Genomic DNA, 12,500 nt, shown 5'->3' with positions numbered 1-12,500 from the left:
CTCGAGAGATCCTCGGTTACGAAGAGCAAGGATCGTGCGTGATGCCGTGCGTAAACATCCATTATCCGTTCCTCTGCATTGCATTCCCAAGCGTATATATACACGCACATAAAAGAGAGAGAGAGAGAGAGAGAGAGAGAGAGAGAGAGAGAGAGAGAGAGAGAGAGAGAGAGAGAGAGAGAGCTGTTGTGTAGGAGGGAAAAGAAGGCGAGAAGAAAAGAAAAAATTGAAGCTATTATTTTCTAGTAAATGTTAGGGCCATTTGAAAAATTTGCAGCATATTTCATTTTTCTTTCTTCCTCTTCTTCCTTTTTTTGTTCTTTTTTTTCTTTTTTTTTTTTTTTTTTTTTTTTTTTCAAAGTGACGCACATCACTTTTAAAAGTGTTAAATTTTTAAAGGCATATCTTTGATCTTCGAATAAAAATGACGACGACAACGACGACGATCATGATAATAATGATGATGCTATTCCACGACTGTGCTATTTATATATATATATACTTTAATTATTTCAAGTGTGAAATATAATTTTTGGTTCGCTTGTTAAATTAATAGAAAAAGAAAAAAAAAAAAAAAAAAGAAAAAGATCGATATAATAATAAACGATAGCTCGTGTGTCTGGTTGTTAATTATAAAACATTTGTTGTAATCATTAGTCACGCAGAGGAGATAAAAGAAATCGAAATTATCTAAAAGCTGATAAGCCATATTAAAGTCGTCACCTTTTGATATTCCTTCGTATGATTTCCTGTCAAGTTTTCTCATTCTTTCGAGTATGCTTGATTTTTAAAAGTGAAATAAATTCGATGATTATTAAAATATAATAAAGAATAATCGAATAAAATTTATGAAATATAGCACGTATCAATTGATTAGATAATTTATCATAAAAAATTTTTTAATACATTTTAATGTCGTAATATCTATCTCTTACGAAGGCAAAGAACTGACTGAAATATTCACGGAGACTTTCTACGTTTTCTCTGTTATAATCGACCTTGAGAAATTCCAGAAACAACAGACTGAATATCATTAAGAAATCAGACATAAACACTTGCGAGTCGCGACGGATCCAATACTCAAGGAAAATAAACAACAAGTTGGAACTTGTCTGTTTATTCGAGTAGCACACTCACCTTGATTTAACGAGAAAAGAAAAGAAAAGAATAAAGAAAGGTCACCTATGTACGTACGTATTAAAAAAAATCCATACTACACGTATAAAATTAATAATAAATTCTCAATGAAATATTAATCTCATTTAATAATATCTCTGTTAATTAATAAAATATATATATATATATATATATATATATTTCGTTGGATATATTCGAAATAGTAACAATGAATTTAGTTAATCAAATAAACAGATAATTCACAGAGAAATAGGAAGGTAGAGATGGAAAGAGAGAGAGAGAGACAGAGACAAAGAGAGAAAGAGAGAGAGAGAGAGAAAGAGATACTACCACGAGGATGCATACGTCAAGGACAAAACAAGCCAAGAGAGATATCCCGACTTCGACCTTTGTCTTGGATTTGCTTTTAGCAGTAATGACCAACTATGTGGTAACTTGGTACAGTAGTAGCAAATGGCGAAGCGTCGAAGCTTCAACTTCCACGACCACACGACGTCGTTCCTAGAGAACGGTAGATACTACCTACTATCCTACTTCCTACTTGATCGTCGAAGCTTTCCAACAGATTCAATTTAATCTTGTGACCGAATCGATGATACGAGCTCGCTTTAGTGAACTCGCAAAGTTACCGAACCGGTAAATCTAAAACACCTTATATTTCTTACGAATACATAAATATATATAATATATACGTACATATAAATACGTATGTATACATATAAAACACACGTTATCCTATTATTTAATTATAACAATCTTCTTCTTTTTTTTTTTTTTTTTTTTTTTTTTTTTGTAATGAATTCAAGAAATAATATCATTGAAATCAATGGAGTTATCAGAAAAATTTCAACAATGAATAATTACTTATTAATATTATTAATTATAAGGAAATATTTTTTTCTTGTATGAAAAATTATTATTATTATTATTATTATTATTATTATTATTATTAATATTATTATTAATATCTATTTCAATTTTCTTTTGTCATCTTTAAAAATAATCTTATGATCATTAACGAGACTGAATGTCGACTTAGACGACTTCGATATCCTTAAATACTCGTTAAATCTTAAGGACGTATTAAGTAGAGTAAGCTATGAACGACTTCGGATTAACGATCTCATTAACCGTCTTGGTTATCCATGGTTAGAGCCAATTACGTAAGACTGCAAAATCCAAGGAGCTTTGAAAGGCAAATGATCTTTGTACACCTATCCTGAACGATTTCAATTCCATAGAAATAGAAATTTCTATGGTATCTTCAATAATTTCGATCAATTGCAATGAAAAATTACATATATACTATATAATTACCTAGTTCCATAATAATCGAAGATGTCTCTCTCTTTCTTCGTCAATAATATCAGTCGGTATTATTCTTATGGTCTTACCTAAAACATAAAGGGAAGAAAAATGAAAAAAAGGAAAATTATTAAACCTCGATTAGAATCTATTCTAACGACTTTAGAAATATATATATATATATAAGCCGTTTATTTTGAAAGTGGCCTAAGTCCATTTATCTTCAAATCGAGATATTTAAGGGTTTGTGCTTCAATGAATTTAAAAATATACGTATAGGATACTAATGAGTCATACTACTTAAGTGTATCTAAGGGTATTAAATTTATAGTTCTTATTAAAATAATGGCTATTATTAAGTGAATAATATGCGTTTTCTTATCAAGAATGGAGTTAGGCCACTTTCAAAATTAACAATCAGATTCATTATAAAATTTGAAGGTGCCCAAGTACATTCAACATAATTTAATATGCTTCAAATTGATAAAAAAACAATACTCAATTTATTTTACATATCTTTAAAACACTTCGAAAACAAAATTTATGCGATTCAAAATATTTTTTAACTACATAACGTACAAAATTACAAATATAAATTTATCACAAAACAATTTACTACTCATCTAGATTTTGTATGTGTGAAATGGATTTGAAGAAATCATGATGGTGGTATATATCGTAATAGGTCAATATATATTATATATTTATATACATATATATAGATTGAATCAATGAAGTTTTAAAACGATTCATCAACAAAGTATGTCGACTTTCAACAAGGAAATTAACATCCGTAAGAATCGTCATAGAAAGATGGGGTTGGATAGGGTAGCTTGAGTGTTTGGTGGTAAGAGAGGAGAGAAGGAGAGAGAGAGAGAGAGAGAGAGAGAGAGAGAGAGATATTTTTACGTAACGTCTTCCATCAATCGTATGCTTTCCTTCTCATCCATTTTCTTCTCTCTTTCTCTCTTTCTCTCTTTCTTCTCGTCACTTCTCCATCATGGTCTTTCTCTTTGCGAAGAGTCCTTCTTTCTCCTTTCCCGTGATCCTTCACTATCCTTTTTCTTTCCCCCATTCTCTCTCCCTCTCTCCTCTCCTACCCCCCCCCCCCTCACTCTCTCTCTCTCTCTCCTTTCTGCTTTCTTCCATTGGCCAAACTCATTTATTATTCTGCCAGGTTGTGCTATTTGCGTGCTTCGAGTTCGACCCTTAGGCTTATACGAGCTTTATCAAGGTTCTGATCGATATATATATATATATATATATATATATATATATATGGCCAGAAAAGTGAGAGAACAACAAAGGTTTTGTACTTTTCCCTTTTTTCCTACGTTAGTATCTTAATTTTCTCTCTCTCTCTCTCTCTCTCTCTCTCTCTCTCTCTCTTTCTTTTTCTCTCTTTACCTGTCTATCTCTTTTTCCCTCGTTACTATCCAACTGCTTTTTGATTATATCACATTGTTTGGCCACGAAGCGATATTATTAAATACGACTACCAGATAAAATTTTACTTTTACCTGATTGGATATTTAATAGGAGCCGACGCTACGTAATTATAGTGCATTTTATATAATTATAAGAGTTGAACGTGATAAACTTGTTAATGGCTTGTCGATGAATACAAACATTGGTTTTATGTAAGACCATGTATAACAACAACAACAACAACAACAACAAAAACAACAACAACGACAACAATAATAATAACAATAATAATAACATCGTATTATATTTATCAATAACATCATTATACTCGATGTTTGATCAATTTAAATAATATATATGTATATTAACTTATATAATAACAAAGATCTCCTTAATATTTATCATTATTTTTTCTTTTTTTTTTTCATTTTTTTTTTTTTGATTACAACTAAATAATATCCTTTTTCTTTTTTTTTTCCTTTTTCTTTCTCTTTTTTTCTTTTTCTAATGTCATTGAAATTTTCAATTGGAAACACGTATGCAGATATTATTTTATATTTTTCAAAATTTAACAAACCATTTTTAACGATCATTATTCGTATTCGTTCCTTTGATTTCTACAGAATAATAGTAACGAGAAGTACGCGGACGATTACCTTGGCGAACATTATCCGACCTTTATCCGTCAAAAGTTTGCCGACTGCCTTCAATTACCTTCACCAAGAAGTGCAATATATCTCTTTAGAAAGTTTCCACTTTACAGCCATATTCTCTTCGACTACACCGCCGGCTTGTTATCCACGTTCGTGTATTAAATATTTTCTTGAATAATGTTCGGAGACTATTGTTAAATATATAGAAAAGTTGAAGAAAAATTCAATTCAATTCAACGAGAGAGAGAGAGAGAGAGAGAGAGAGAGAGAGAGAGAGAGAGAGAGGGAGGGAGGGAGGGAGACAGAAAATAAATATCAAATTTAAAAACGTTATTCTCTTTCATTATCCTTCCTCTTTCTCTCTCTATCTCTATCTCTCTCTCTTTCTCTCTCCCTTTGGAGACAAAATACAAATAAAAAAAAGAAAAAAAAAGAAAAAAAGGGAGAAAGAAAGAACTTTCAAACGGTGCTCAAATATCGTGTAACTTTCTAGTGGTTTCTTTAACGAGTCAAGAAAAGAAGGTTTAGTTTCTTCTTCTGTACCTTCATAAGGCTCGAAAGACACTCTTACACTTGTACTTCACCTTCTCACACACACTCTCTCTCTCTCTCTCTCTCTTTATCTATCTATCTATCTATCTATCTATCTATCTATCTATCTATCTATCTATCTGTCCCTTTTTTTCTCTCTTCTTTTTGAACTCATAGCTCTCATATGAAAGTAACGCGTTGAACGTAGCGGTTCAATAATGCGCTCGAGAGCTCGACGTACCGATAAAATAATCCAATAAATTCGCATTACCCTTCTCTCCCTATACGCCTCGCGCGGCCCGGTTAGGTAGAAAAATCGCCTCGTATCCTTGAAAGCTTTTTCATCTCGACTCTTTCACTCTTTCTGCCCCCTTTGGGAAAAGAAAGTTCACATATTGCGAAGCGATAAAATTTTTGGCGCAACGTTATTCATTTCTCCGCACGTTTCGCTTCCAACCTATATTTTCTCTTTCTCTCTCTCTCTTTTTCTCTTTCTTACACAGTTTCTCTCTTTCTATCTTTCTCCCTCTCTTTCTCTATCTCTCTCTCTCTCTCTTTCATTTTTATCCGTGAACGTAATTTCGAATTGCGCTTGGTTTCCTCTCTGTATATTTTTTCGTTCTGTTTTTTCTCTTTCTTTCTTCCTTTCTTTTTTTTTCGTCTCTCTCTCCCTCTCTCTCTCTCTCTCTCTCTCTCTCTCTTTCTCTTTCTCTTTTGAATTTTTTTTTGTCCTTTATTTTTTCATTTTAAACGAATATATCCTGCATGCTTTCATTTTAATAAACCCAGAGAATTCGAGGTAGCAAGAGATTCAGCCGCATAATGAATTTATCGTTTAATATCCCTGATTATTCTTCAATTGAATTATTACGAACGAGAGTAAATATTTATATTATATTTACATAGTATTATATTGTATTTTACATATGGATATATATATATATATATATATATATTATCAAATACATAGAAATCATAAGTATATTTTAACACGAAGGAAAAGCAAACCCAAGTTCTGTGTATTCTCAGATATACTCCCCGGTAGTCTAGTCTATTTAGAGCGGTTCATTTCCTCCCTAATTTCCGGTCTTTTGCAGGAAATATATCTTAGAAGTCTATGAACGCGCAGAGACTCGATTCTATCCGGTATTTCGAATTATAAAGGAAGAATTCTCTCTCTCTCTCTCTCTCTCTTTCTCTCTCTCTCTCTCTCTCTCTCTTTCTCTCTCTCTCTCACTCACTCTTTTTCTTTCGAATTTCCTCTCATACTCAAAACTAATCGGAGGAGAGTCCGAGTTTCTACGATAAACTTTATAAACGATAAATTGAAGTACACAGTCGAGAAAATATATATATATATATATATATATATACGTGTTTTGTATATACCAATACATCTAAATATCTAAAGAAAAGATGAACGTCGAGTGTATTTACAATCGTTCATGTTCAATAGATAAATACGTACGTATATGCCATCTTTAAAACGTTCAAATTTAATAAATCTCTCGATCGTAGGATTAAAGATTAAAAATTAAAAATTATAAACAGAGCGAAGAAAAAAGAAAAAGAAAAAGAAAAAAAGAAAAGGAAAAGAAGGAAAAAGGAGGGAAAAGGAAAGTACATTTGTTTAATTCTCTTTAATACGATATATACTCGTTTGTAAGGTGAGAAACTTTGTAACGTTGTTACTTAAGGGGTTCGAACGAATAACGAGGCGAAATTTTGTGAAAGAAAAAGAAAAGATATAGAAAGAAAGAAGAAAAGAGAGTAAGAGAGAGAGAGAGAGAGAAAGAGAGAGAAAGAGAGAGAAAGGAATCGTTACGCAAGGAGAGATCGTTTCAACGAAGGCTTCCACTTCGAATCAAGCGGCTCCGGCGTCGAAATGAACGCGAATTCGTCTCGAGAATAACCGACTTTCCGCCAAAGTTAACGACTTTCGTCAAGACCAAATTTTCCGATAACGAAGTTCCCTCGCCCTTTTCCTACGACGGCTTTTCTTTATCCCCAAGACTTCTTCCCTTTCTATCCTCCTTTTTCTACCATTTCTACCGTTGCTACTACTCTTCTTCGATGCGCCATTACTACTACTACTGTTAGTATTACTACTACCATTACAACTTTAGTTTCTTTGCAATCATATTTGCTTTTCTGAGTCTCTCTTCTGGGTTCTTCCAATAAACAGAAACGCCGATAAGCAAACTCTTCGTCAGGAAACATGAAAGAAGGGGGACAAACTGTAGGATCTTTATGTTTTGCAGACTGTTATTTTCTTTATTCGATTCGAAACTCGATTATCGATAATATATTTATTGTTCTTACCATACTTTTTAACTACACACATACACACACATATATATATATATATATGATCGTTTTTTTTTTTAAGGTATGGCAAAACTTTGTTTAAAAAAGTCGTAAGATACGTAAAAGGGTCATAATATGATAGTAATAATTTTTTGTCTAAGTGAACGCGTAAACGACTCATGAAGTTGAGTCTAAGTCTTTTAAAATGGAATCACATGTTTTTTATAGCATTGGTCGATGTAGTTTGACAATCTCTATAAAAAAAAAGTATTAAGCCTGTTCACGTTGAAAATATTTTAGTTTATGGGATATTTCACGTTTATTACGAAAGAAAACTCATTCGAATTTTTCTTCATCTTTCAATTTTGTATATGGATTTCTTTTTTTATCGCTTGTTTTAAAAAATTAAATTAAGAAGTTGATAAAAGAAAACTTATATTATTATATAATAAAAAATTTTTATGATTCCCATTATATACTCATGCACTTATTACGAGTGAAAAGAAAACAATTTTCATTTTTAAAAGTTATTAACAAAATCGATTTTATTATAACATTATCGTTGCAATATTTAAATAAATAGAACAAAAATTATACTTGAAAACGATAGTTGTTTCAAGTCTCTATGATTTTCCGTTCAGGAGATATCGACTTTTAAAGATTTTCATTCATAATTCGTACAGAACACCTGATCGTAGTAATAGTATAGTAGTAGTAACTTGAACAGCTGAGGTGCGTAAATTCCTGGAATTTATATAGGTCATTGTATCATCGTGCCAATTGAATGAAATTATATAGGTCAATGGGGCAACGTAAATGTCTCCTTTTTTATGTGGAATATCTCAGGAACTAAAAATCATAGAGACTTGAATAAAACGCCATTTTATAAAATTTTCTTTCTTTTCTTTTCTTTTTTCAACGTATTGTTAATAATTAATTAACAATTTGTTATGAACAATTTTTTATAAACAAATTGTTAAAAATTAAATTCATTTTATTTTATCAAAAACAAAGTTCAGATTATAACGGATTTATAAAAATATATAAATTAATAAACAATTAATAAACAAATTAATATTTCATTCGTTATTATATCTTACATTTATATGGAAATAACTCCAAAACTAAAAATCGTACAGACTTGAATAAAATATCATTTTACAAAAGGCAAAATTTCCTCGATCTTTTTTTTTTAACGTTTTGTTAATAATTAATTAATAATTTGTTTATAAACAATTTATTATAAACTAATTTTCTTTAATTTATAAACAAATCCTTATGAAACTAAATCCTAATTATTTTGGGCAAGAAATAAAATTCAAATTTTAAACAGATTTTATAAAATTATGAAAAATTTATTAATAATTAATAAACAAATTATTATTTTATTTAATAATATAATTTTTGTCTATACATTATTAATATAGTTTACGTTTTTCATTTAGATAGGAATATTTCGGAAATTAAAAATCCTAGAGATATGAATAAAACGCCATTTTACAGAGTAAAATAATCTTTAATTTTTTAATATATCGTTAATAATTAATTAACAATTTGTTATGAACAATTTTTTATAAACAAATTATTATAAATTAAATTCATTTTATTTTATCAAAAACAAAGTTCAGATTATAACAGATCTATAAAAATATATAAATTAATAAACAATTAATAAACAAATTAATATTTCATTCGTTATTATATCTTACATTTATATGGAAATAACTCCGAAACTAAAAATCGTACAGACTTGAATAAAATATCATTTTACAAAAGGCAAAATTTCCTCGATCTTTTTTTTTTTAACGTTTTGTTAATAATTAATTAATAATTTGTTTATAAACAATTTATTATAAACAAATTCTTGTGAACTAAATTTCTTTTAATTTTGATAAAAAGAATCTAAATAAATTGCGAATAATTTATAAAATTATATAAATTAATAAATAATTAATAAACAAATTATTTTTTTTATTGAATATAAGAGAATAGAGAAACGATAATTTTACGTGTTTTTCAAAAGAAAATGATACGAATACGAGTCATAGCTGTGGAAATAAATTCTAGAATAAAAAATAGATATTTCAAGGGTGGATAAGACAAGAGTCATAAATTGTTTGGTTTAGAAGATTACCACTTAAGTGAATTGGTTGCTCGTTCGAAGATATTCCGGGAAACTAAACATCCATGGAGATAACTAATCATAAATAAGTATTGACCATGGACTCTTAACCACATTTCTTTATGTTATTTATGTAGGAAATGCATTTTAACGAAATCTGATGGGACAAACATCTGGTTTCAGTGAAAAAGAGCTTTTGTTCGATGTTTAGTAAATTCTACTAAAGGGTATGCTATGTGTATCTCAACACTTTGTTGAAGTTAAATAAGATCTATTTCCTTTTCTTTTTCCTCTCTCGTAAAATGTCTTCTATCAAATGAAAAGGCACTTTCCTTGTCAACTTTCCTTTCAAAGTTTTATTCAAGTTGCGGAAGATCGTCATATTTTTTATAATTATCATGATCGAAATATCATCTTTCTCTTTTGCCTTCTACATTTATCTTATTGGACTTTTTCTTTCTGCTTTTCTTTTGCTTTTTCTTTCTTTTTGTTTACATTGAAGTACATTAATTGCACGTCTACTCTGAGACTCAGTTTGCAAGGATTGCAAGGGATAGTTTTTATTTTTTAAATGACATCTTTTTTAAATCCACAATTATATATATATATATATATATATATATATATATATATATATATAAAATTCAGAAAATGAATGTGTCAATCAAAAGGAATGTTCTATTCTTCAAAGAAATTTTTTTAATTAATGAATTCTACCTAGCATTTATTCATTTCGAAATTCTTTCGATCGACAATCTATTGAAGAAATTCTAAACACTTATCGTAATATATATATATATATATTAGAATATTAGAATTCCTATCGAATTGATATACGTCCTTGAACTGAAGTACTCACATAGATACTCGATAAGTAGCTATTTGACGAGGTAAGTCCTTTGAGAGGAACGTCATAATCCCTTAAATGCGTTCAGCACGTGTCACAAAGCTGTTATCGGTGACGATAAAGATTGACTAAAATTTACGTTTCGTCGCACGTGACACGAACTCATATTAGAGAATTATCTCATCAAAGGAATTCTTCTTGTCAATAATATCTTTTTGTCAACTTATTTCTCCGCTATCGATATTTAATCGTTATCGGTCATTACAATGCAATATCATTTTGACAAAATCGAAGAAAATTTGAAAATTCAATAATTATTAAATTTATATAGATAAGAAATATCGGGAGAAAAACAAATTCAAAAGAAAATCATACGAAATTTATATTGAAAATTTTAAGAGATATTAATATAGATTAGAATAATCGAAGAAAAATCGAAAGAAGAATAAAATCCTATATAAGGACGATAGTAGAGTAATCAATGAAAAAAAATTTCTATTAAAAAAAGAAGTGACGATATAAAAAGAAAAATATCGAATAAAACTCCTGAGTAATTTTATACTTCAAATCTGACAAATATAAAAATTGATAAAAATACGAATTTCGTGAAGTGAGAGACTCTTTCTTTTATCGAGATTTCTTTTAATTAAAATTCAAAAAAAGAAACAAAAAAAAAAGAAAAAGGAAAAAACTAGAAAAAAACCTATAAAAACTACGGATAAAAATAAAGAAGGAAACATTATTGATCGGACGTACGTCGTATGTAAATACGGAACATCTTTGGGCATTGGTTGTTGAATGAGGTGGCAACGATCTGTCCCGAGAGAGCTGTTCGACTGGTAGGAAACTTGTGGACGAGCTCTGGACCAGATTGGCGAGTTAAGATCCTAGCAATCCTGAGAGAATAAGATTCGGAAGCTCGGAAGATAGGATATGCTTGAAAGTGAAGCACGACAAAAATGGTAAAAAGGAAAATTTGCTTTTACCTCGTTCTAAAATGAATAATAAATGTGAATTATCCCAGATGATCCTGGGCACGAATTTGTAATGATTTTTAAATTCTTTAAAATTCTTTAAATTGTCGCTTTTGCATTTTAAAGGAAAACCAACAAATAACAACAGCAAGATAAACAAAAATTACAATTAAATTATTCGATCAAATGATATCAATAACAACACTGAATATTTTCTTTCATTATTAACGTTATAATAAATATTTCTAAAAGTTTTCTTGAGTAAGTAAATAAATAAATAAATAAATAAAGAAAGAAAGAAAGAAAGAAAGAAAATCCGTTTAACGTTGACGTAACTATATTGACGTATTCTTTGGATATATATTTTTATTACAAAATCGATAAAAATCAACAATATTTCGAAAGTAAGGAGAAAGAAAATCATATTTATAACTATATATATATATATATATATATATATATATATATATATATATATATATAGATATATGTGTGTGTGTGTATCTTCAAAGAACGATAGAAAATATAAAAGGAAGACAAACGATTCGTATGGTCAGGACGGGATCGTAAATCAAAGAAAAACTTTTGCCGTTGCATTTTTATGTTCGCACGATTACAGCAAAAAATAAAGTATCGGGTTGAGAGGAAAAATGCATAACGTCTATCGATGTGATTTGAAAAAGAGAACGTTGTAAAGCGCAAAGCATATGATACATACAATATATACGCATAGTATACACACACACACACGCACATATATATATATATATATATATATATATATATACATAAAATATATATACATGGGCACATACATATACATTGTTCGCATAATACGAGGTATCGTCATTCTCGCGATTGTACGAGAAAGAATTTTAAAAATGCGTTCGAAACGTTCGAACGAGATAACTATCATTGTATGCCGACCGCTCGCGTTGCTTTTTAGTCGCTTGAAACCGTACACCTGTGTCGTTTATCGAAAGCATTTTACCGATCAAAGTACATACTATAGAGAGAAAATGAGAGATAGATAAAGAGAGAGAGATAGAGAGAGAGAGAGAGAGAGAGAGAGGGAGAGAGAGAGAGAGAGAGAGAAAGAGGGTCGAAAGAGAAGAGTAGGATAAAAGAGGGGTAGAAGGACGCGAGGGTGGGCTCATCGATTCGTCGCTCAGCCGTCGGGCAGCATAAAATTTCAC

The 12,500-nt window shown here is 29.8% G+C and overlaps 1 protein-coding gene and 1 long non-coding RNA gene across 4 annotated transcripts in view; both read right to left on the bottom strand.

Moving 5' to 3' along the window:
- LOC124954673 overlaps window positions 1-11,665 on the bottom strand; it is a 44,231-nt gene extending 32,566 nt beyond the window's left edge. Inside the window, exons 1-2 of the long non-coding RNA XR_007102611.1 lie at window positions 11,087-11,665; window positions 2,455-2,531 (exon numbers count right to left, since the gene is read on the bottom strand). This is a non-coding gene — a long non-coding RNA (uncharacterized LOC124954673). The remainder of the gene's footprint in view (window positions 1-2,454; window positions 2,532-11,086) is intronic.
- Window positions 1-12,500, bottom strand: part of LOC124954668 (fasciclin-3) — a 307,391-nt gene that overhangs the window by 134,754 nt on the left and 160,137 nt on the right. The window lies entirely within an intron of this gene.

The sequence above is a fragment of the Vespa velutina genome, chromosome 16 (assembly GCF_912470025.1).
Source record: "Vespa velutina chromosome 16, iVesVel2.1, whole genome shotgun sequence".
Classification (NCBI taxonomy): domain Eukaryota; kingdom Metazoa; phylum Arthropoda; class Insecta; order Hymenoptera; family Vespidae; genus Vespa; species Vespa velutina.
This window is presented reverse-complemented; position numbering and strand designations above follow the sequence as displayed.